A 23,621-nucleotide genomic window follows, 5' to 3' on the forward strand; every position below is an offset into this window, starting at 1 on the left:
GTGGTCTAACCCTATTCCCAAGCCCTGCTTTGTCCACCACCTTAACTATCTGGAGGCACACAGACAATCTTATTTTTAAATCTATTAATTCAGTGTTTCATGGAGTCACACTTAGCAAAAGCCCTGATATGTGAAGCCCTTCCAGGCTTTTCACCTCAGCCTAGAAATGTCTGGAGGAGCTCTCAGTCACAGGTCAGCCTGGAGACCCTAAGGGACCCTCAGACGGAGCTTCTGCTTCTGAGTTGTGTTACCCCCCAAGAGTCCCCTACATGCCAATCCACCAAACACAGGATTCACACTTCCTAAGTCTCTCTCCAGGGTGGAGTTAGGTGTCCACTCTCATTCTTGTAGGAATGGACACGAGTCCATCTAACAGTGATGAAGCAGGGGGACTGGCACGGAGAATCTGCTCCCCTGCGTGTCCCTTCCCTGAGTCCGGGGCTGAGGCTTCCAGTCAACTTCTGCCCACAGTGCTCATGATGAACACACAGCCAGGACTGCACACCTTCTCACGTGATTCTCGGGCAGGGCCACAAGGTGAGAGGTGACGAGGCTACAAGACCATACGACGGTGCAGTGACCGCCGTCTAAGTTAACTGAGTGTCACGACGCCAGGAGACCCTGTAATTCCTAGGGTCTGGCTGCCTCAAGCTGGATTCCATAACAGCAGCCCTGGAATTTTAAGCTTCATCATGATGGGTTTCCCTGTTTTGTTACTGTCTTAAGGGTCCCAGGGTATAAGACTGGACCGATTAGATCCAGTTTAGCCACAGGAAATGTCCACGGCTTCAAAATAATCCGGATTGATTCACTTTAGATATATCAGTTTTAATTAAAGACTAAACTCTTTGCTGCTAAAGAATAACAATGTTTTGTTCCAGGTGTGACTTGATCGCTCCCTCTGAGGAAGAAGCCACAAGCTACAGTGAAACATCAATTTTCTTACATTCAGGGCACCCAGATTCCAGTGGAGGAAGGGAAGAGTCGAGACTATAGGGTCACAAGAAAACTGAGACCATGTCACAGGGTGCTGCTTGGAGGACTTTTCCCAGGTAGCATAAAGGGTAACATCAGCCACCAAGGCGCAACCTCGAGGGACCTCCCTGAATCTGGGATTTGTCTTTCAACCTGGGCCATCACTTTCTCCACAGCAGCAGTACTGCCGCATTTTCTATTACCCTGAACCTCCCTTCAGGCATTCTGCTGCCGCCCCCTGCAGAGAATCTAAACCCCTGCAGGGCGGCTTGGACGGCCAGCCCTCTGCTCACTCCTGGCTCCCTGGCCCTCTGGCCCCTAGGTCTCAGAGCTCTTTCATCCCGCTGCCACACTGCTCCCTCCCCAGGCCGAGGAATGTGCCTATTCATTCCCCATATTAGGAGGACTAGAGAGAGGAAGGGGAGAAGGCGGGAGGGAAGGAAGGAGGGGGTACTCTCTTAATCAGCAGTCTCAGCCTTGCTGTCTCCCTGCATCCATCCGCAAATGTTGATACAGTAGCTTCTAAACCCACAGCCTGGATCCCCCAAATCAATGCGTTGCCTCACCACCGAAACTGTCTCAACAGTCCTCCAAAACCTGCCAAATGACTCTCTTCTCTGGGTCCCTCTCTGGGTTTGACTTCACAGTGGTTCTTTCCGCAGATCACAGAGGCTCTCTGGCACAGGAGGTGCGTTTCCAGGTGGTCTCACTGCCCCTCCTACCACCCACCCTGGCTTATAGCTCCTTGTGGACAAGTCGTCTCCCAGCCCTGCCCTCGGCAGAGCACCTGTTCGCAGCTCCCACAGCCCAGAGCTGTCCCCACACAGGTCCGCAGCCCTCAAAAGCTGAGTGACGCCCCGTAGATCCCCTCCACCTGCAGTCCCCATTCTGGTTACTGAGTCAGTAGGTGCCTCCCCAGCCCCGCCCCTCCCCCACTAAGCAGACCCCCTATTCCCTCCCTCCTTCTGCCTGTGTTGGCCATTCTCAGTACCTCACAATCATCCCCATAGAATCCCGGTTCTTAGCTCTGGCCTCATACTAGAACCCCCGGAAATGAAAATGAAATGTTAGTCGCTCAGTTGTATTTGACTCTTGGCGATTCCACGGACTGTATCCCACCAGGCTCCTCTGTCCATGGTATTCTCCAGGCAAGAATACTGGAGTGGGTTGCCATTTCCTTCTCCAGGGGATCCTCCCGACCCAGGGATCGAACCTGGGTCTCCTGAATTGCAGGCAGATTCTTTAGCACTGAGCCATGAGGCGTTTCCAAGTCCTGTTCCAAGCCCCACATCCCAGTCCATCTGACTGAGGCTGAAGTTGGGCACAGAGCCTTTACCTAAAGAACTGTCCAGGTGTGGCTGCAAGGGGAGGCCGTGGGGAAAGGCGGCAGATACAGCTGCAAACTGCCTGCAGCCCTGGAGATCTCCAGTCACCTGCCCTCGCGCTTCACCACAGTGTTCTTAATCCAGGAGCCTTAAATGGGCACACAAGCACTTTTTTATTCCAGTGTGGCTAGAAATAAGCTAAATGCCTGGCTCTGGGGACCTGTGTCCAGGTTAGTGTGTGCGTATGCACACAGACCCCACACACACGTGCACGTCGTAAGGGCGCCGGGCTGTGGGAATCATAGGAGCACCAGGGTGGCCGCCACCACAGGGTGATGCTTCCAAGTTTCTCTTCTGCAGGAAGATACCTAACTCTCAAGGCTGGTCATATTTTATACCCTGCAAACACCTGCACCTCCTTATTGATCCACAGTCTGCCTGCTAGGCTTCTGCACCCCTCACCCAGGCCATGGGCAGAGGTCAGCTCTGGGTCCCCCCCCCAAACCTCACCCCTGCCTCCCGGGAGCCCCCAAGGCCGCACCCCCGCTGCCCTGCTCCCGCACCCACCCACCCCCAGTCCCCTTAGCAGTGGCCCCCCGACTTCAAGTTCCCTGAACATTGAGGGTCCCAGCACCCACTGCTCAGATCTCACCCTCCCTCCCTCCCCATGGGCTCACCCACCTTCACCGTCTAAACATACCAGAAACTACAGGCGCCCTGGAACCTCGCTGCAAATTCTAAGGACACACGCACAGCTGCCCTGCACACTTCACTCTGCTGTCCCCCGGCCTCTCAAGCCCAGCTGTCCAAAGTCCTGGTCCTCCAGAGGTCACCACTTCTGGGTCTCAGCAGAAATGCCCAGTCCACTGGCTCGGTCAGAAGACCACAATGCCACTTGACTCCACCCTTTCCCCCACACAGCCCACAAGGGATCCAGGCACCAACTGTGTCTCCCCGACGGGCCTGGTCCAAGCACAGGACTCTGCTGCCAGGTTTCTCGACTGCAGCTTCCCCAGTAGAGAAGCCAGCCCACCCTCTCAAACCCAAGGCTCCACGGTGCTGCTCAGCCCCTCACATGCCTCCAGGGACCCCCATCCCTCTCAGAGTGAAAGCCAAACCACAAAACAGGCTATGACGGGAAAGTGGGGGGGTGGGGGGCGGGGAGGCCACTGGGGAGGAGGACAGGGCAGGGGCAGAGGCTGACCAGAGGACCACAGAGGAGGCCAGGCCAGGTCTGAAAAGCGCCCCATCCCCCTTTTGCTCAAGAAAGCCACTCTGCTCAATCAAAGGCCCAGAGAAGCACAGGAGGAAAAGAAAATCACCTAGCTTCACATAAAATGCATGCCTTTCACTGTGAGGTCTTTTCACAGTAAAGAAAGTGAGGAGTCAGGATCCTGCTTCCTCCTCCCACAACCCCGTTAAAAGGAAGGGAAACTGAACAGAGCAAGGCCAGTGCAGACTCTGCCTGCCGCCAAGGCCTGGAGGAGACCCTGGGTCCCACTCACCACGGGGCCACCCTTGGGAGTAGCCACTCAGGTCAAGGACACGGCTGCCTGCTACAAGGTGGGGCTCTGCCCACCACCGCCACACGCTGCAAATCCCGTGAAAGCCCAGATCACTCGCTGCCTCCTTAGAGCATTCCCAGCTGTTTAAAAATAAAGCCTATATTTACCCCAGTTAAAGTCCTTCCAATTTAGATATAAACTAGCCTCAAATGTCACAGGAAAAGTTATCTGAAACGTTTAATCTGTAAGAGATGTTGCTGTTCAGTCGCTCAGTCCTGTCCAATTCTTTGCGAACCCATGAACTGCAGCACGTTAGGCTCCCCTGTCCTTCACTATCACCCAGAATTTGCTCAAACTCATGTCCATTGAGTTGGTAATGCTACCTAAACATCTCATCCTCTGTCGTCCCCTTCTCCTTTTGCCTTCGATCTTTCCAGCATCAGGGTTTTTTGCCAGTGAGTCGGCTCTTTGTATCAGGTGGCCAAAGTATTGGAGCTTCAGCTTCAGCATCATCCTTCCAGTATGTACACAACTTACAGAAACCAGGACCCAGGGAAGATCCCCTGGCCTCGGTGTGCAGATGTCAATAACCTGCTACCTGGGGCGGGGAAGGGGTGGGGATGCCGAAAGCAGACCTGCTTTAAACACACTGCCCTCCCCACCTTCAAGGGTCCCACCTTCAGGGGATCTGGATTATTTAACAAAGCCCTGGGCAGAAATGACTGGCCACTCTGTCTCCCCTGGCAGGTCATGGGGTGGGGGTGGGGCGGGGCGGGGCAGGCAGGAAGGGGCTATCTGGAGCAGAGTCTGGAGGGGTGGGGGATACACATCGAGGAGGGGTACCCAACAGGTCCAGAATGCCTGCCCAGCCCCAGTCGCCAATCACGCAGTAGGAGAACAGCTGAGCACAGGCCTGGCCTCGCAGGGAGGTGGGGACACAGCTAACATCACAGTCTGGACATCACACACTTCCTGGCACCTGAGCCCCATGCACTCCCGGGAGTGGTGTGACATTGGACAGTACACTCAGACCTGCACATCATCCCACACATGGCTGCGTGCTCTCAGTGGACACAAACAAGGGCCATAGTGGGTGGGCAGGCTAGGCTGCCTGGCAGGCATGCAGGCTGAGCAGGGCAAAGTGGAAGAAATTAGGCAGAGGTGGGCCCGGCTGGTAGGGGGCAGAGGAACAAACTCCAGAGATGAGGGAGCACGGATGGAGCCCAGATGGCTGACGCTGGTTCAGGGAAAACACAATGGCGTCCGTTCTGGCCGGAGATTCTAATATCAAACAACTCCGCTTTCATGGACAAGGCAAAAGAGGGAAAGCTACTGCAGCATTTCTTTCAAAAACATCCTGGATAAGTGCACCTGTGGCCGATTCATGTTGACGTATGGCAAAAGCCATCACAATATTGTAAAGTAATTATCCTCCAATTAAAATAAATTAAGTAATTTAAAAAATCCTGGGAAAATCACAATTTCTGCTTTAAGAAGACGACAAAATTAAAATTTTTAAAACATCTTGTCTACAATATAGATGATGCTGAAAATTCTTAAACTCCAAATATCTAGGTATTTATAAACATATTCATCTGTTATGTATGAAATTTGGCTTCGTATCACAAAGTTCTTTTTTTCATAACTATGAAACTTTAAACTATGAGTTTTAAATTGCTTTGTTTCCAAAAAAATTAAAAATGATGTTGTATCTACTTGGCCACAACACTTCCACATTATCAGAGTCACTAAAAATAGCCACAAGGAGTTTTTCTTCTAGAGTTTGCATAACTCACAGGATCTGTCATTTTCAAGGCAGTACTTTCCCCCATGGTTCCAAGAACTGCAATAACTAAGTAATAATCTCCTGATGAAGTCATCCACATCCATCTCACACCTGCTGGACCTCACACACCAACTCGAGTGTCTATGGAGTAATTTGTCAAAATACTCCTTGACAGTACAAATAAGCAGCACCTTTGAAATGTTACCCTTTTCCCTCCTCCGTGCCACGTTCGGGCCAAGCGCTGTTACTTCTGAAAGCATGCAACACTTTCAAATGGAGCTCTTTCATCAGTCTGTACTTTTCACAAATCTCATTGCATGTTATTTCATCCCTCCATCTTCTTTTGAGCCTCTAACTTAAAGAGAAACGAACCCTCCTTTCAACTAAGCCTGGACTGTCAAGGCCTGTGGATCCAGTGACACTCCAACTAATGTTGCTGCTGGTTGTCCTCACTCACAGGAAGAAAAAAGGAAAATGTGTTTCTTGACGGCAATTGAAATGTCTGGCCTGCAGACCACATGGGAGCCCGTAGCAGCCCTCCATGAGGAAGACCCTAGAAAGAGCTGCCTCTGCCATCCCAGGAGCCAAGATCGCCTGGGAGGTACCAAGGCAGGAAGTCCACTGGGAAATTACAAAGTTGGCCATAGGTAACATCTCAGATGTTATCATGTGAAATGCAAGGCTGGATGAACCACAAACTGGAATCAAGACTGCAGGGAGAAATATCAACCTTAGATATGCAGATGATACTACCCTAATGGCAGAAAGCAAAGAAAAACTAAAGAACCTCTTGATGAAGGTGAAAGAGGAGAGTGAAAAAGTTGGCTTGAAACCCAACATACAAAAAACTAAGATCATGGCATCTGTTCCCATCACTTCATGGCAAATAGGGAAAAAATGGAAACAGGGGCAGATTTTATTCTCTTGGGCTCCAAAATCACTGCAGATGGTGACTGTAGCCATGAAATCAAAAGACACTTGCTCCTTGGAAGGAAAGCTATGACAAACCTTGACAGTGTATTAAAAAGCAGAGACATCAATTTTCTGGCAAAGGTCCATATAGTCAAAGCTTTGGTTTTTCCAGTAGTTATGTACATGAGTTGGACCATACTTCAGTTCAGTTCAGTTCAGTTCAGTCACTCAGTCGTGTCCGACTCTTTGCAACCCCATGAATCGCAGCACGCCAGGCCTCCCTGTCCATCACCAACTCCCGGAGTTCACTCAGACTCACGTCCATCGAGTCAGTGATGCCATCCAGCCATCTCATCCTCTGTCATCCCCTTCTCCTCCTGCCCCCAATCCCTCCCAGCATCAGAGTCTTTTCCAATGAGTCAACTCTTCACATGAGGTGGCCAAAGTACTGGACTTTCAGCTTCAGCATCATTCCTTCCAAAGAAATCCCAGGGCTGATCTCCTTCAGAATGGACTGGTTGGATCTCCTTGCAGTCCAAGGGACTCTCAAGAGTCTTCTCCAACACCACAGTTCAAAAGCATCAATTCTTCAGCACTCAGCCTTCTTCACAGTCCAACTCTCACGTCCATATATGACCACAGGAAAAACCATAGCCTTGACTAGACGAACCTTTGTTGGCAAAGTAATGTCTCTGCTTTTGAATATGTTGTCTAGGTTGGACATAACTTTCCTTCCAAGGAGTAAGCGTCTTTTAATGTCATGGCTGCAGTCACCATCTGCAGTGATTTTGGAGCCCAAAAAAATAAAGTCTGACGCTGTTTCCACGGTTTCCCCATCTATTTCCCATGAAGTGATGGGACCGGATGTCATGATCTTGGTTTTCTGAATGTTGAGCTTTAAGCCAACTTTTTCACTCCCCACTTTCACTTTCATCAAGAGGCTTTTGAGTTCCTCTTCACTTTCTGCCATAAGGGTGGTGTCATAAAGAAGGCTAAATGCCAAAGAATTGGCTTTGAACTGTGGTGCTGGAGAGACTGTTGAGAGACCCTTAGACAGCAAGGAGCTCAAACCAATCAATCCTAAAGGAAATCAACCCCAAACATTCAGTAGAAGGGCTGATGCTGAAGCTCCAGTACTTTGGCCACCCAATGCAAAGAACTTTGAAAAAGACCCTGATGCTGGGAAAGACTAAAGGCATGAGGAGAAGGGGGCAACAGAGGATGAGATGGTTGGATGGCATCATCTACTCAATGGATGTGAGTTTGAGCAAACTCCGGGAGATGGTGATGGACAGGGAAGCCTGATGTGCTGCAGTCGATGGCGATGCAAACAGTCAGACATGACTGAGCGACTGAACAACAACAACAGGAGATGCAGCTCTAACCATTCATCAGACCTATTTGGAAAGTTGAATGTGCTGCTACCATCATTTGATAAAGACCAAAGACTAAGAAAAACAGCTTTCCTTACTGCATCTCTTGTTTCTACCTGAGCAGGTGCACACACAAAGGTTCCCATCATCATCCTTCCTTGTGTCTCCACCGTGGGGCAGCCCTGTCCAACAGAAGCTTCCACGATCACCAACAGGTCAAGCTTGGCAAGAGTCACTTGTGGGGTGAGCAATGGAGCTGTATTAGGGTAGCTACTCTTAATTTCAAACAACCAACCGCAGGCAGAAGTACATACATAGTGAATTCCCCAGTGGTCCAGTGGTTGAGAATCCACCTGGCAATGCAGGGGCCATGGGTTCGAGCCCCGGCCAGGGAACTAAGATCCCACAGGCCATGTAGCAACTAAGCCTGCATGCTGCAATTACCGAGCCCATACTCTGTGGCTCTCGCCACTCAACTACAGAGCCCGTGCCTTGAATGAAAGATCCCACCAGACACAACCAAGATCGTGTGTACCACAACCAAGGCCTGGCAGCCTGGCACAGCTAAATAAATTTTATATATATATATATATATATATATATATTTTTTTTTTTTTTTTTACAAAAAAGAAAGAAATACACGGGCAGATCTCAGGCTTAGGGTCTGCCCACTTCCCAACATGTGAAGCCAAGTCCATCCCAATAGCAAGGCAAGAAGGGCAAGTTTTTCTATCACAAAGATCCAGTCTATCACAAAGCTCCCAGTCTAAATTTGCTGACCACCATCCTAGGAAGACAAAGACAGCAAACACCTTAGATGATGGATCTCCCCAGAATGCAGATTTAGCCTGCGCGGACCTCCGGGTCTGGTTATAACTCACTGCTAACCAGGATGGGGCCTCCCAGACCAGTCTGAGCTCTCTGAGGAGAAAGCTACAATGAGTTCCCTATGCCCCCAGGAATCATCTCTAACCATTCCCAACATGAGTAAAAGCAGCAAAATAAGGGCAGATTCACAGCATCCACAGTGGTCTGGTCCCTGACACTATAATCCAACTCGGAGAGAATTAGCGCGGTGAGGTCCACATGTGTCCAGACCTCTTTACCTGGGGGCCTTGTTCCCTGCATTGGCTGGCCTTGGAAATCATCTTCCTGACCAGCCCTACCCTTGCTCTCTCCCAGACCAGAACAGATGAGCTGACTGGCAGACCCGCAGCCACGCCCCAAACCAGAAACTCCAGATTTGGGCAGGAGAAGATGAGGTCCAGAAAGGAGGATGGCAGAAGGGCAGGGCACTCCTCGAAAGAGGGACCCAGGCAGTAAAGAATGCCAGCTGTATCGAAATCACAAAAACCTGGAAACAGCCCAAATGACTACCCACAGGTGGATGGATAAACTCGCTGCACTGGATCCACACAAAGGAATGCTGCTGCTGCTGCTGCTAAGTCGCTGCAGTCGTGTCCGACTCTGTGCGACCCCAGAGACGGCAGCCCACCAGGCTCCCCCGTCCCTGGGATTCTTCAGGCAAGAACACTGGAGTGGGTTGCCATTTCCTTCACCAATGCATGAAAGTGAAAAGTGAAAGTGAAGTCGCTCAGTTGTGTCTGACTCTTCACGACCCCATGGACTGCTCCTCCGTCCATGGGATTTTCCAGGCAAGAGTACTGGAGTGGGGTGCCATCACCTTCTCCGCAAAGGAATGCTACTCAGCAACAAAAAAGGAAGAAGTTCTTGCTACAACACAGATGCATCTCAAAATAATGATGCCGAGGGCAAGAGGCCAGACAAAATAAATCAGGCAGCTTTATCTGACGCTCTAGAAAATGCAAACTCATCCACTGTATTGGTTTGTGGTTATGAATAAACTTTTTTATAGTTATTACTTTATGTTCATCAATTGCAACATTAACTTTTCATTTACTTATTTATGTTTGCCACACCATGCAGCATGTGCGATCTTAGTTCCCCAGCTAGGAGTCAAACCTACACCCCTGGCACTGGAAGCACAGAGGATTAACCACTGGGCCACCACTGAAGCCCCACAAATAAACATTAGCGATACGGGATCAGTGAACAAAGGCAATGAATGAGCTATATCTAACTTACTGGTGCCTTGGTGCCCTCTCTGTAAAATGGGGAGAGTTTATATTCACTTCAGAGGGCTGTCGTGAATATCGATAATTTAATCCACAGAACTACTTACTAGAGGCCCCCCACACACGCACACACGCACTTATTACAGTCACCGTTTGGGGTGTCACCGCTATCTGGTCTCTGCACCTCCTCCCCCGAGGAGCACAGGCTCTGCATGGCTGTCATACCCTGGATGCAGGCCGAGCTAGGCATCCCTTCACCACGTCCTGGGACACTGGTGGCGTCACAGAGGGGTCGAGTCTGAGCTGAGAATGCTGGGTTCAGATCCTATGACTTATCTTAAGTAACCTGCCAACTGTACGCCTGCAGTGCACTTTGTCCACATTTAACTTTGACCTTGATTGTCACTGCTTATAAGCACGAAGCTTTAAGAAAAAAAGAGGGGGTATATGGGTAGCTGGTTCGCCTGGTTGTGCAGCAGAAACTGACAGAGCAGTGCAAAGCAACTATACTCTAATAAAAATTAAAAAATAAAAAATAAGCTACAAGGATACACTGTACAATACGGGGAACATAGTCAATACTTTATAATAACTGTAGAGTATAACTTAAAAATTGTGAATCACTATACTGTGTACTTGTAACACATAATATTGCACATCAACTGTATGTCAATAAAAAGTTAAAATTTGAAAGAAACAACAAAAAAGAAATAATGCCTATTCAGTCCTAAAAAAGAATGAAAGACTGCCACGTGCAGGCACATGGATGGACCTGGAGACGCTCATACTGAAAGGATGAAGTCAGAAAGACAAGGATCTTATGATATCACTTACTCATGGAATCTAAAATATGACACAAATGAATGTATTTATGAGACAGAGACAAATTCATGGACACAGAGCTCTAACAGACCTGTGGTTGCCAAGGAGCAGGGGGAGGGGGGAAGGACTGGGAGTTTGGGATTAACACATGCAAACTTATCTATTACTGTTGTTCAGTCATGTCTGACTCTTTGTGACCCCAAGAACTGGCACACCAGGCTTTGCTGTCCTTTGCCATCTCCCAGAGTTTGCTAAAACTCGTGTCCATTGAGTCAGTGATGCCATGCTGCCATCTCATCCTCAGTCACCACCATTCCCTGTTGCTTATCCACAGGATGGAGCAATAATAGGGTCCTACTGTCTAGATCAGATCAGATCAGATCAGTCGCTCAGTCATGTCCGACTCTTTGCGACACCATGAATTGCAGCACGCCAGGCCTCCCTGTCCATCACCAACTCCCAGAGTTCACTGAGACTCATGTCCATCAAGTCACTGATGCCATCCAGCCATCTCATCCTCTGTCATCCCCTTCTCCTCTTGCCCCCAATCCCTCCAAGCATCAGAGTCTTTTCCAATGAGTCAACTCTTCGCATGAGGTGGCCAAAGTACTGGACTTTCAGCTTCAGCATCATTCCTTCCAAAGAAATCCCAGGGCTGATCTCCTTCAGAATGGACTGGTTGGATCTCCTTGCAGTCCAAGGGACTCTCAAGAGTCTTCTCCAACACCACAGTTCAAAAGCATCAATTCTTCGGCGCTCAGCCTTCTTCACAGTCCAACTCTCACAGCCATACATGACCACAGGAAAAACCATAGCCTTGACTAGACAAACCTTTGTTGGCAAAGTAACGTCTCTGCTTTTGAATATGCTATCTAGGTTGGTCTTAACTTTCCTTCCAAGGAGTAAGCGTCTTTTAATGTCATGGCTGCAGTCATCATCTGCAGTGATTTTGGAGCCCAAAAAAATAAAGTCTGACACTGTTTCCCCATCTATTTCCCATGAAGTCATGGGACCGGATGCCATGATCTTCGTTTTCTGAATGTTGGGCTTTAAGCCAACTTTTTCACTCTCCACTTTCACTTTCATCAAGAGGCTTTTGAGTTCCTCTTCACTTTCTGCCATAAGGGTGGTGTCATCTGCATACCTGAGGTTATTGATATTTCTCCCGGCAATCTTGATTCCAGCTTGTGCTTCTTCCAGTGCAGCGTTTCTCATGATGTACTCTGCATATAAGTTAAATAAACAGGGTGACAATATACAGCCTTGATGAACTCCTTTTCCTATTTTGAACCAGTCTGTTGTTCCATGTCCAGTTCTAACTGTTGTTTCCTGACCTGCATACAAATTTCTCAAGAGGCAGATCAGGTGCTCTGCTTTTTCCATCTCTTTCAGAATTTTCCACAGTTTACTGTGATCCACACAGTCAAAGGCTTTGGCATCGTCAATAAAGCAGAAATAGATGTTTTTCTGGAACTCTCTTGCTTTTTCCATGATCCAGCAGATGTTGGCAATTTGATCTCTGGTTCCTCTGCCTTTTCTAAAACCAGCTTGAACATCAGGAAGTTCACGGTTCACATATTGCTGAAACCTGGCTTGGAGACTTTTGAGCATTACTTTACTAGCGTGTGAGATGAGTGCAATTGTGCAGTAGTTTGAGCATTCTTTGGCATTGCCTTTCTTTGGGATTGGAATGAAAACTGACCTTTTCCAGTCCTGTGGCCACTGCTGAGTTTTCCAAATTTGCTGGTATATTGAGTGCAGCACTTTCACAGCATCATCTTTTAGGATTTGGAATAGCTCAACTGGAATTCCACCACCTCCACTAGCTTTGTTCATAGTGATGCTTTCTAAGGCCCACTTGACTTCACATTCCAGGATGTCTGGCTCTAGGTCAGTGATCACACCATTGTGATTATCTGGGTCATGAAGATCTTTTTTGTACAGTTCTTCTGTGTATTCTTGCCACCTCTTCTTAATATCTTCTGCTTCTGTGAGGTCCATACCATTTCTGTCCTTTATCGAGCCCATCTTTGCATGAAATGTTCCTTTGGTATCTCTGATTTTCTTGAAGAGATCCCTAGTCTTTCCCATTCTGTTGTTTTCCTCTATTTCTTTGCATTGATCGCTGAAGAAGGCTTTCTTATCTCTTCTTGCTATTCTTTGGAACTCTGCATTCAGATGCTTATATCTTTCCTTTTCTCCTTTGCTTTTTGCTTCTCTTCTTTTCACAGCTATTTGTAAGGCCTCCCCAGACAGCCATTTTGCTTTTTTGCATTTCTTTTCCATGGGAATGGTCTTGATCCCTGTCTCCTGTACAATGTCACGAACCTCATTCCATAGTTCATCAGGCACTCTATCTATCAGATCTAGGCCCTTAAATCTATATCTCACTTCCACTGTATAATCATAAGGGATTTGATTTAGGTCATACCTGAATGGTCTAGTGGTTTTCCCTACTTTCTTCAATTTAAGTCTGAATTTGGCAATAAGCAGTTCATGGTCTGAGCCACAGTCAGCTCCTGGTCTTATTTTTGCTGACTGTATAGAGCTTCTCCATCTTTGGCTGCAAAGAATATAATCAATCAGATTTCGGTGTTGACCATCTCGTGATGTCCATGTATAGAGTCTTCTCTTGTGTTGTTGGAAGAGGGTGTTTGTTATGACCAGTGCATTTTCTTGGCAAAACTCTATTAGTCTTCGCCCTGCTTCATTCCATATTCCAAGGCCAAATTTGCCTGTTACTCCAGGTGTTTCTTGACTTCCTACTTTTGCATTCCAGTCCCCTATAATGAAAAGGACATCTTTTTTGGGTGTTAGTTCTAAAAGGTCTTGTAGGTCTTCATAGAACCATTCAACTTCAGCTTCTTCAGTGTTACTGGTTGGGGCATAGACTTGGATTACTGTGATACTGAATGGTTTGCCCTGGAAATGAACAGAGATCATTCTGTCATTTTTGAGATTGCATCCAAGTACTGCATTTCGGACTCTTTCATTGATGACGATGGCCACTCCATTTCTTCTGAGGGATTCCTGCCCGCAGTAGTAGATATAATGGTCATCTGAGTTAAATTCACCCATTCCAGTCCATCTCAGTTCGCTGATTCCTAGAATGTCGACATTCACTCTTGTCATCTCTGTCTAGATAGGGAACTATATTCAATCTCCTGGGATAAACTATAGTGCAAAAGGACACGAAAAAGAATATATTTATAAATATTAAAGAAAAGAAAAGCTCTAACACTGTCTGTTCCTACCACCAAAGAGCCAAAAGAGCCCGAGCCTTCCCAGTGATCCCCACCCTATGCAAGAGAGCCACAGCCTTCCCAGTGATCCCCACCCTACCCCAAAAGAACCAGAGCCTTCTCAGTGATCCCCACCCTACCCAACAGAACTAGAGCCTTCCCAGTGATCTCACCTTACCCAACAGAGCCAGAGCTTTCCCAGTGATCCCCACCCTACCCAACAGAACCACAGCCTTCTCAGTGATCCCCACCCTACCCAACAGAACTAGAGCCTTCCCAGTGATCTCACCTTACCCAACAGAGCCAGAGCTTTGCCAGTGATCTCCACCCTACCCAACAGAACTAGAGCCTTCCCAGTGATCCCCACCCTACCCAACAGAACCACAGCTGTCCCAGTGATTCCCACCCTACCCAATAGAACTACAGCCTTCCCAGTGATCCCCACCCTATCCAAGAGAGCCACAGCCTTCCCAGTGATCCCCACCCTATCCAAGAGAGCCAGAGCCTTCCCGTGATCCCCACCCTACCCAACAGAGCCAGAGCCTTCCCAGTGATCCCCACCCTACCCCAACAGAACCAGAGCCTTTCCAGGGACACCCACCCTACCCAAGAAAGGCCAGTGGTGAAATGTTCCCACCCACCCAGGTGTCAGGTTTCACCTGACTTCCCACCACCTTGGGCCCTAGCCTGTGGGTAGCTGGTGCTCAGGCTCAGAGCACCCTAACACTGTGCTGGCTGCCAAGAAGAGCTGGTCTTCTCCCTCCCACCTGGAGGAAGTGGACACCCAGCTCCCCTGCAGGGGCAGGGCAGCTTTGCCTCCATCCCTGATGGCGTCAGGAGAGGGTCAGGAGGTGAGAGGAGGGGTGAACTGGCATTTGCCCCGTCCCCCACATCCCAGTCCACAGGGGCCAGTGGGAGATCCATCCCACTCCACAGTGAGAAAGCTGAGCTCGTGGCCCTGCTCCCAGGGGGCCAGGGGAGGCAGTGCTGCAGGAAGGTGTGAGAGAGACTGAAGAGGAGCTGCACTCACCCACACTGACCATATGAGCGGAGTGGTGAACCCAGCAGAATCACAGACCCCAAGGCTGCCGATGTCCACCCCACAAGGCCTGTGTCTACACTTCAACAGTGAAACTCCCTACCGAGAAGGTTAAACAGGATCCAGAGTCTCCTGGCACAAACCCAAGGTGTCCAAAACACAGCTGAAACCCACCTGTGTCCCAAGAACCAGGATGATGCAACTGGACTGAGCAAGGACAGTTGACAAAGGCAGCCCTGGGAGACCCATGTCCAAAGCCTCAGCACAGCAGTCACAAACACGCTTCCACAAGAACTGCAAACCCTCTCAAACAAATGCAAGCTGAAAAGCGACACCTCCAAGGGACTCCTAAGCAGGGGAAAACATTTCTCTTCCTTTTTAAAAAAAAATTATTATTGGAATATAGCTGCTTTATAACGTTGTGTTAGTTTCTCCTGTACGGCAAAGTGACCCAGCCATGCGTACACATATATCTCCTCTTTTCTGGTTTTCATTTAGGTCACCACACAGCACTGAGTTGAGTTCCCTATGCTGTTCAATAGGGTCTCATTAGTTACCTATTTTATACACAGTAGTGTATATATGTCAATCCAATCTTCCAATCCAGACCACCCCGCTGTCCCCCTTGGTGTCCATATGTTTGTTCGTTTTCGTGAGTCTCTTCTTCTGCTTTGCAAATAGCTTCCTCTGCACCATTTTTCTAAATTCCACATATGTGTGTTAATATACAGCATTTGTTTTTCTTGCTTCACTCTGCATGACAGCCTCTCGGCATTTCTCTTCCTTCAATCTTAGTGACTTTTGGGTTTCTTTTCATCAGAGAATAATTTGCTAAGATACAGCTCCAACATATCTGAACCCAACAGAGTTAATTAGACATTTACTGAGATCCTGCCATGTGTGAGGTCACTGGGCCTTGCTCAGGGTTGCTCACCTTGCTTCTGGGTTTAACCCAGTGATAGCGACAGGCACAGGCAACATCACCAGCTCAGGGCAGGAGGGGCAAAGTACCCAAAATGACGCAGGAATAAAACCACATGGGAGCTCTGCAGGAGGGTGCAGTCAGCCCAAACAATAAGGATGCCCTGAGTGCCGAGATGGCAGCAGACACAGTGAACAGGGGAAGTGAGGGAGGGGAAACAGGAAGCAGACACAGAAGTCAGGGGAGCAGGTGATCCAGAAACCGAGAGACGAGAGGATGCACAGGAAGGAAGGAAAGAAGGCACGCGTCAATGCACGCGGGCGTCTGAGAGACCTGTTCACGGCGAGCTGACGTGAGGACCAAACAGCTGGGCACATGCTGTGATCTTCTGCCCTCGAAGAGAGGAAGGCAGAAGCTGTTCCATCTTTAGTGAGATTCTGAGGACACTTTGGTTCAAACGATACTGTAAATGGGAAGGAGTGACTGATCCATGCAACTAGGCAGAGAAATGGTCTCTACCCTTAGCCAAGCCCTGTCTTGCTACATAAGTTAAAATAACTGCAACAGCAATAATGAGCTCTTCTCTGCCCGTACCTCAAGGGCAAACAAGCCAGTGAGAGAGGCGCTCTCCCACCAGCCACCCTGCAGGGGCAGGACAGCCTCTATGGGCCATGGCGGGGGTAGGGGCGCTTGCCAGAGGCTGGGCCATCAGTGGGGCCACGGCAGGGACACTGAGCCTGGGGACACGATGCTCTGACCCAAGTGAGTTAAAAGCTATCCAGCAACAACAAAACAAGCAGCCAAAACACGGGACCCGAGGATGGCGAGGTGGAGAGAAGCACTCAGAGGCCTCTTTGGGATCTGGAGTGGGAAGACAGAAATCGGATGATAGAAGTCATCTGCACCTTTATCTCTCTCATCACCATGACCCCAAATCAAACAGGTCTCCTGAGATCCAGTAAACTCTGCTGCCATCCTATCCATCCCACCCCACTTTACCACCCACAAATCCATGATTTCCATACTGGGTTCACCCAGGTTTGGGCTGAGTGCCCTGGTGGGAGCCACTGTATAAAGAAGCCTGAGGTGACAATAACCATTTCCCTAACTGCCCTCCCACTGGGCCCCCTCAGACCCTCTTATTTTGTGATATAACATCTTTCTGGAACTCCAGGGCTGGGTTCCACCCAACCCACAGATCCAACAGAAGAAGAGTGCTCAACGGAATCACGCTCCTCAAGTGCGTTTCATGCCTGCAGACAAGGCACCCCCAGCACCAAGGCAGACCTGGTATCACATGGCCGCTCACCAGGAACTTACAGAATAAGTAGATCAAAGTCAGGAAAGTAAGAACGGATTTATTGACGGTTTCAATCAAGCATGCTATTTAATGTGCTCAGGTGAGCTTAACGTGGGTCAAATGTGTTCCCTGTACTACAGAGGCTCATCAAGGATGCCAAGGACCCCCACCCTGCACCCTGGCGGGCATGCATAGTCCACAGAGCCTGCTGTAACGGTCTGAGCGTGGAGTCCATGGACCTGTGCACCCCCGAATCCCTGCACATCTCACCAGCATGCATTTCAGGAACTGGCCAGGGCGAAGGGTGCAGTATGCAGCCACGGAATACCACAAACCAGCTTTAGAAAGCCAAAGGCTTTCCACCCTGGCTCATCCCTGCTGAAGCCCATCACAAGAATGGTCACAGGGACACAGAGAAGCAACAGAGGCTCCCACAGCCCTGCCCCTCCGGGTCAGTGGGGGCTCCAGGCCCTGTCTCAGCTGTGGGTTCCACAGTGGTGCTGGGACAGGGCATCTGAGCAAGAGTCCCGGTCAAGGAAGGGTTCTGGGGCTGAAAACGTTTTGGAAAGTCCCCACAGGACACTCTCTGGGGCCACCCTTTAATCACTGTACCTGCTGAACCTCTGGAGACCAGGGCTGGGCAGTCACAGACACAGCTCCCCACCCTCGGGGGTCGGTGGGATGGATCCCAAGCTGTGCCTTCCGCACCAGTGGACCCACTGCCTAAGCTGCGTGGATAATTAGATTTTGAGCCCAAACAGGAGGATTAACTGTTAAACAAGGCTTCATTTCAATGCTGTGTCTGTGCCAAGAGGTGCCCGGCCCGGCTGTCAGAACCCACAGGTTTAAGCCTTTTGTGTTTGACCAATCTGACCAGAAGGAGGACAGGCGGTGCAGGCTGGTCAGGTGCGCTGAGAAGTGGGGACTCGGGAGGCTCAAGGGTGTTTTCTCGCCTTTTTCAGATGTGTCTGTTATACTATGAAGGCTCGGCAGAAACAAACACGGTCCCCATCTTCCAGGCATCTCAGGACAATTCGGAAGGGCTACAGGTGAAGGGGAGGCAGGACCAAAGAGCAGGGGACCAGCCTGAGTGCGTCATGTGGCCCAGGCCCCAGAGCATCCCACACAGTCTACACAGGGACAAGGCGAGCCCCCGACACCTGGGCCTGTGCCCGAAGCCTCGGACTCCAGAGGTGGCGCTGTCATCAGCCACAAAGTGTGTATTTTCACTATAATTTATTCGCCCAGGAGACAAGGTGCTTCTGTGATCTTCATACACCTCTGCTGGGAGGAGAGGATAAAGGTCCCATGTCACAGAAAGGAGTCTGTCTAAGGGCACAATCTTCCCACCACGAGGGCCACGAAGGTTCAGGAAAGTGCAAGAAGCCTCACTGACATCCAGGGAAGAACATCACACTGCAGGAAACATCAACCGTCCTGCCCACTAATCAGAGGGAAACATGAAAACGTCACACGTGCACTTGTTGAACTCAGAACAGAATATGTACCAAGTTAGCCTCTAAGATAAGGAAGACACTCGGTAAGCATCTACTGAATGAACCCAAAAGATTAAGAACCCTTCTTTGCTCTATGGACCACAGAGGAAACCTGCAGGGGAAGTACAAGGTCAGCAAGGAGGCAACAGAAAGGAGAGGTGGAGAAATGAGCTGGGAAGCAGGAAGGACGCAAGTGGACAGAGTATACCCTTCCTACAGAGGACGGTGGGCCCTAAACCCCAGTCCCTCTTCAGCCACTTGGCCTGGGGGGTGTTCCCCGCTGTTAGGGGATAAATTCAAAACAGCCATGGTTAAGCCCTAACCTCCAGGATCTCAGAATGTGACTGTGCTTTAAAGACATAATGCAGATAAAATGAGGACTTCCTGGAGGCCTCATCCCATATATGACTGGTATCCTTCCAAGAAGAGGACGTAGAAACACAGCCTGTGAGGTCACAGGGAGAATACGGCTGTCTACACACCCGGAGACAGGCCTCAGGAGAGGTTAGCTTGCCCACACCTTGATCTTGTACTTCTGGCCTCCAAGATTGCCAGCCGGAATGTGGCATTTATTCCAGCGGCTGAGCTGACTGATACAGTCTCCACTACCCACTACTCTTTCAGAGCAAAGGCTCCAGAAGACGCACGTGCAGGAAGGCCATCCAGCCTCTGCTCTACCAGACACCTCAGACATACCAACAGCATGGTAAGAATCCGTAGCCAGGCCAGCCAGGGTGAGAGAGAAGGTCCATCGCCGCGTCAGCCTCCTCAGGAGGCAGTGAGGTGCAAGGGGCCAGCACCTGCCCCGGGCCGTCATAGCACACCTGCCCTGGGCCGTCACGGCGCACCCACCCCGGACCGTCATGGCACAAACGCCCCCAGTTGCAGTGGTACAGGTGGGCAGACCCCCAGCAGAGGGGAGAAAACAGGGCCTGAGCAGGGCCCTCCACCTCGGCTCTAAAACGAACAGCTGCCAACTCTTGAGGGCTTGCCATGAGAATCTCAGAATAACCTGGGAGCATATCAGCACTCAGGCCTTCCCAAGTGGCTCCGTGGTAAAGAATCTGTCTGCCAATGCAGGAGACACAGGTTCAATCCCTGGGTTGGGGAGATCCCCTGGAGAAGGAAACAGCCTTCTCCAGTACTCTTGCCTGAAAATGCCATGGACAGAGGAACCCGGCAGGTTACAGTCCCCGAGGTGGAAAAGATTCAGACACGACTGAGCAGCTGAGCACACGTGCAGATCAGCACTCACTGCACAGAAAGCAAGGACTGGAGTGGGTGAGCAGCAGGAAAGGTGGCTGAAAGGGTGGGCTGCAGGGCCTGGACCAAGCTCCTTGTGATCTCCCCTCCCACCCACCTCAGCTCAAAGATGGGGATGGGGGGAGGCCACCGAACAGGTGGGGCTCCCTGCAGAAACCCTGGAAGGAAGGGCCCAGTGGGACGTTTCTGCTCACACTTGGTGATTTGCAATAAGATGCATTTACTATTCTCCCTTTCATCAACAGTGAACAGACCCACGTCCTGCAAAGTAACCAAACAGAGCTTACCTGTCGGGGGCTTGCTGGGGCTCTGGGTGTCTGGCGGCCACCTGGCTGGAACGAGGCACCTAGAAGTAGCGGCTGGTCACGGTCACAGGTCACGGTCACAGGTCACGGTCACGGGCCACTGCCCCCTGTAGCCCCCTCTTCAGGCTCAGCATGCTGCCCAGCTCCGAAGCTGAAAGGCAAGGAGGCCTCCATTGAACATGCTAAATTTGCACAAGTGTGAATTTTATACCCTGCACCCAAGAATACAAGTTTTAAAACAATTTTTTAAACAAACAGATGTGTTTTTTTTTTCCTTCTTTTCAAAGAGACTGTTTAAAAGACAGACTCTTCGAAAGGAGTCCACAAGCAGCGGGTTTCTAGTCGCCATGGTGCTGACCACAGGGACAAAGGCCCACAGACACCAGAAATGCCTTGGGAAGCTGCTGGTCCCAGGTCACTGCCCGAGTGCTTCCCCCACCCCCCCAAAAACAGCAGGCAGGTAAGGACTGGGCAGGCCTCTGCTCTCTTGCAAGGCCAAGTCTATACCTGTAAGGCATCCCTGGCACCTAGATCACAGCCCACATCCTTCCCAGGTCCTCCCAGGCTACAGCCCTCATCCCACCCCCTGGGGACCATCCTCATCTGAGACCATGTTCTGGCCATTGTGCCCAGTGCCTGAGAGGCCCTGTGCAGGGCCCATGCGTGTGCCACGGGGGGAGTGGGAATCCTGGCTACTTCTCCTGATTCAATGCTCTCACTTCTACTGTGAGGGCCAAGACACTGCTCCAGAGTCGGGGGTGAGGGGGACAGAGACAAAGGTTCCCCCTGCCAGAGGGGAACGTCTAGCCACCAAGAGAGCTCTGTGTGTTCCCCTCGGCAGAGGGGAGAGAGAGCTGCCTCCCAGAGGACCCTAGCACCTGATACTCAATGCCACAAAATCTCCCCAAGTCCAGAAGAAACACACTCACTCGATGACTCAGAGAGATCAGCAGAGAGCAAAGGTTCCGTGGACAAAAGTCCCGAGCACCGCTGTGCCCGTGTGTCTGTGACACGGTGTCCTTGGGTGGAGGACACATCACCCAGGGATGTGGAACTAGCTTACCCTGACCACTCAATGGTGGAAACAAAGCCTGCCCTGCCTCCAACCTGACGTGGGAGAGGCCAAGGTTGAGGACTTAGAAAGCTACAGAAGAAGGTCCGTCTGGGCACTCAGGCTAAGAATCTGGTGCGGGAGCTGGACAACATCTGCCACCTCCTGACCCCACTCCCTCTCAGTTGGTGACCTGTGGGCAGATCACCCCACTCTCTGAGCCTCAGTGCCCCCCATAGCAAAATCAATATGAAGATAACATCTCCCTCCAGAGCTTCTATGAGCATGAAGTGAGCAAACGCATGTAAAGACTTAGGATAAAACACACAGTAAATGTTAGACAAACGCTAGTTATGAGCTCGGACACAGCAAGCAAGTCCCCTGCTGTCAGATGCTGAACACAGCGGCCACCTGCAAGCTGCAAAGGCTGCTGGTGTTTAGAGGGGACACTGAACTTCTAGGATCAAAAGGGGAGAGACCCCTGATATAGGACTCTCTGACTGCTCAAAGCTGAATATTACCCATGCATGCAAAGGCATTTGATGAAAGGTGCCTGCTTTCATCCTCAAAGAATGTGTAAGCCTGAAAAGTGTTATAATGTTTATGTCGAGTGGAACAACTCTAAGTTCCAGTAGCTAAGTTGACTCCAAGTTTAAAAATCTTAAAAAGAAATAAAAAGGCGAATGGTCACACAGGCATGAGGGTCTTTGAACAACAACTGGCTGCCAAGTTGGCAAGGGCACCAGGTCATACGACAACAGAGTATCACATGCCCATCATCACCTCTAACCCTCACATCCTGAGAGGTCTCCCCTCATTTCCAGAGGAAAAATCTTTCCTTGGACATCATCCAAAAGCCCCAGGACCAATTCCAAATGCATCTTTCATGCCTGTGACCTTCAGCTGACAATATACATTCAGGAGATTTACTTTTTATACTAAAATTTTTTTTTAAATGACATAGTTGCCTGTCAAGCTGTTCAGCACTTCAAGCATTTTCATCTATCTTTAAGAAAGTGGATATGTAACTACAGCAGATAAAACAAAGACATGATTTTTGAACCTGATGAGCTGAAAAGAGGTACTAAGATACAGCACCCTCCTCAGGAAGAAAGGCAGAGCTGCTATTTCCAGGGCCCCATCACCTGGACCCCCACAGGCTTCCTGTAGGAACCGGACCAGCTGCACCCAGACCCACAGAAGAGATGGAACTCTCTGGGTGCTGATCACCAATTGGGTGGTTCCACAGGCAGACATGACAAAAACTTGAAATCTTCAAGAATATACAAACTTGGGCGAAAAAGAAATGTCTTCACTTACTTCCAAAATGTTTCAGAAACAAAGGACCTCTTGATTTCTGTTGAGTGCCTCTGATCCCTTCCAGAAATTCCTGAGTTAATATAAAGTTTTCCTTCTGTCTAGCTTTCTCACACTAAATATTTAGAGTCATAACAGTCACTATTTAGACACTCAACAAATCCCAAGCTTCACGATGAGGCTGTTCGGCCAGTTTGGAATGAAGGCTGGGGCTTCTCGAGAGGGGACAAAATACCTTTCATCAAAAAAATTAAACTCAGGATTGTACTGACCTCAGAGGCCCCTCTGTTTTCATGGCGTAAGAAGGCGCTTAGAAGACAAACTGAGAAATATATGAATGAAATGGAATTGAAGATAAGGCAACGTTTTCTAAGTGATGATAAAAATCTCGGGATGCTATCGCCAGAACCTTTGGACAGCTGAAAAGGAACACAGTTAAAGCTGAGGACCCTCACTGTCCCCCATTGCCATCGGATGCACCTAGACGGGACCTGCATTCCAGTGATGCTACAGCTACTTCCAGGGCAGAGATGCTAGAACGTGAGGATAAGGATGCTGGCAACACACGAAGTTCAAACCCAGGATCGCTCCCATTCAAATGCCAACATCATGCTTTGAAACCACACACACGAAGAAAAGGTCTGGGAACAAGGGCAGTGACACTGACCCAGTCTGGGAAGGGCCTTCCCACGGTGGCCCGTCCACCAGCACACAGCCCGAGCTCCCCAGGACGCAGAGCACGGCCCAGGACAGGGCATTCGCACCCCAGAAGGAGCTTCCCAACTAAATGCCATCATGCAAACTTACCCAAGGCCTATGAACGGGTCCAGACCCTATCTGGTTCTCAAGTTCAGGGTCAAGCGGAACCAAGGATACTACCAATCCTCACCAT

At 49.8% G+C, this 23,621-nt stretch overlaps 1 protein-coding gene across 14 annotated transcripts in view; it reads right to left on the reverse strand.

Annotated features, from left to right (window-relative positions):
• GRB10 (growth factor receptor bound protein 10) overlaps nucleotides 1-23,621 on the reverse strand; it is a 223,642-nt gene that overhangs the window by 163,818 nt on the left and 36,203 nt on the right. For all 14 annotated transcript variants that reach the window (XR_015163032.1, XR_015163033.1, XM_086398021.1 and 11 more), the window contains exon 2: nucleotides 20,344-20,512. The gene's annotated coding sequence lies outside the window, so the exon portion shown is untranslated. The remainder of the gene's footprint in view (nucleotides 1-20,343; nucleotides 20,513-23,621) is intronic.

Source organism: Bos grunniens, chromosome 4, assembly GCF_055505025.1.
Source record: "Bos grunniens cultivar Pamir isolate PY7600 chromosome 4, Bosgru_T2T1.0, whole genome shotgun sequence".
NCBI classification, from domain to species: Eukaryota; Metazoa; Chordata; class Mammalia; order Artiodactyla; family Bovidae; genus Bos; species Bos grunniens.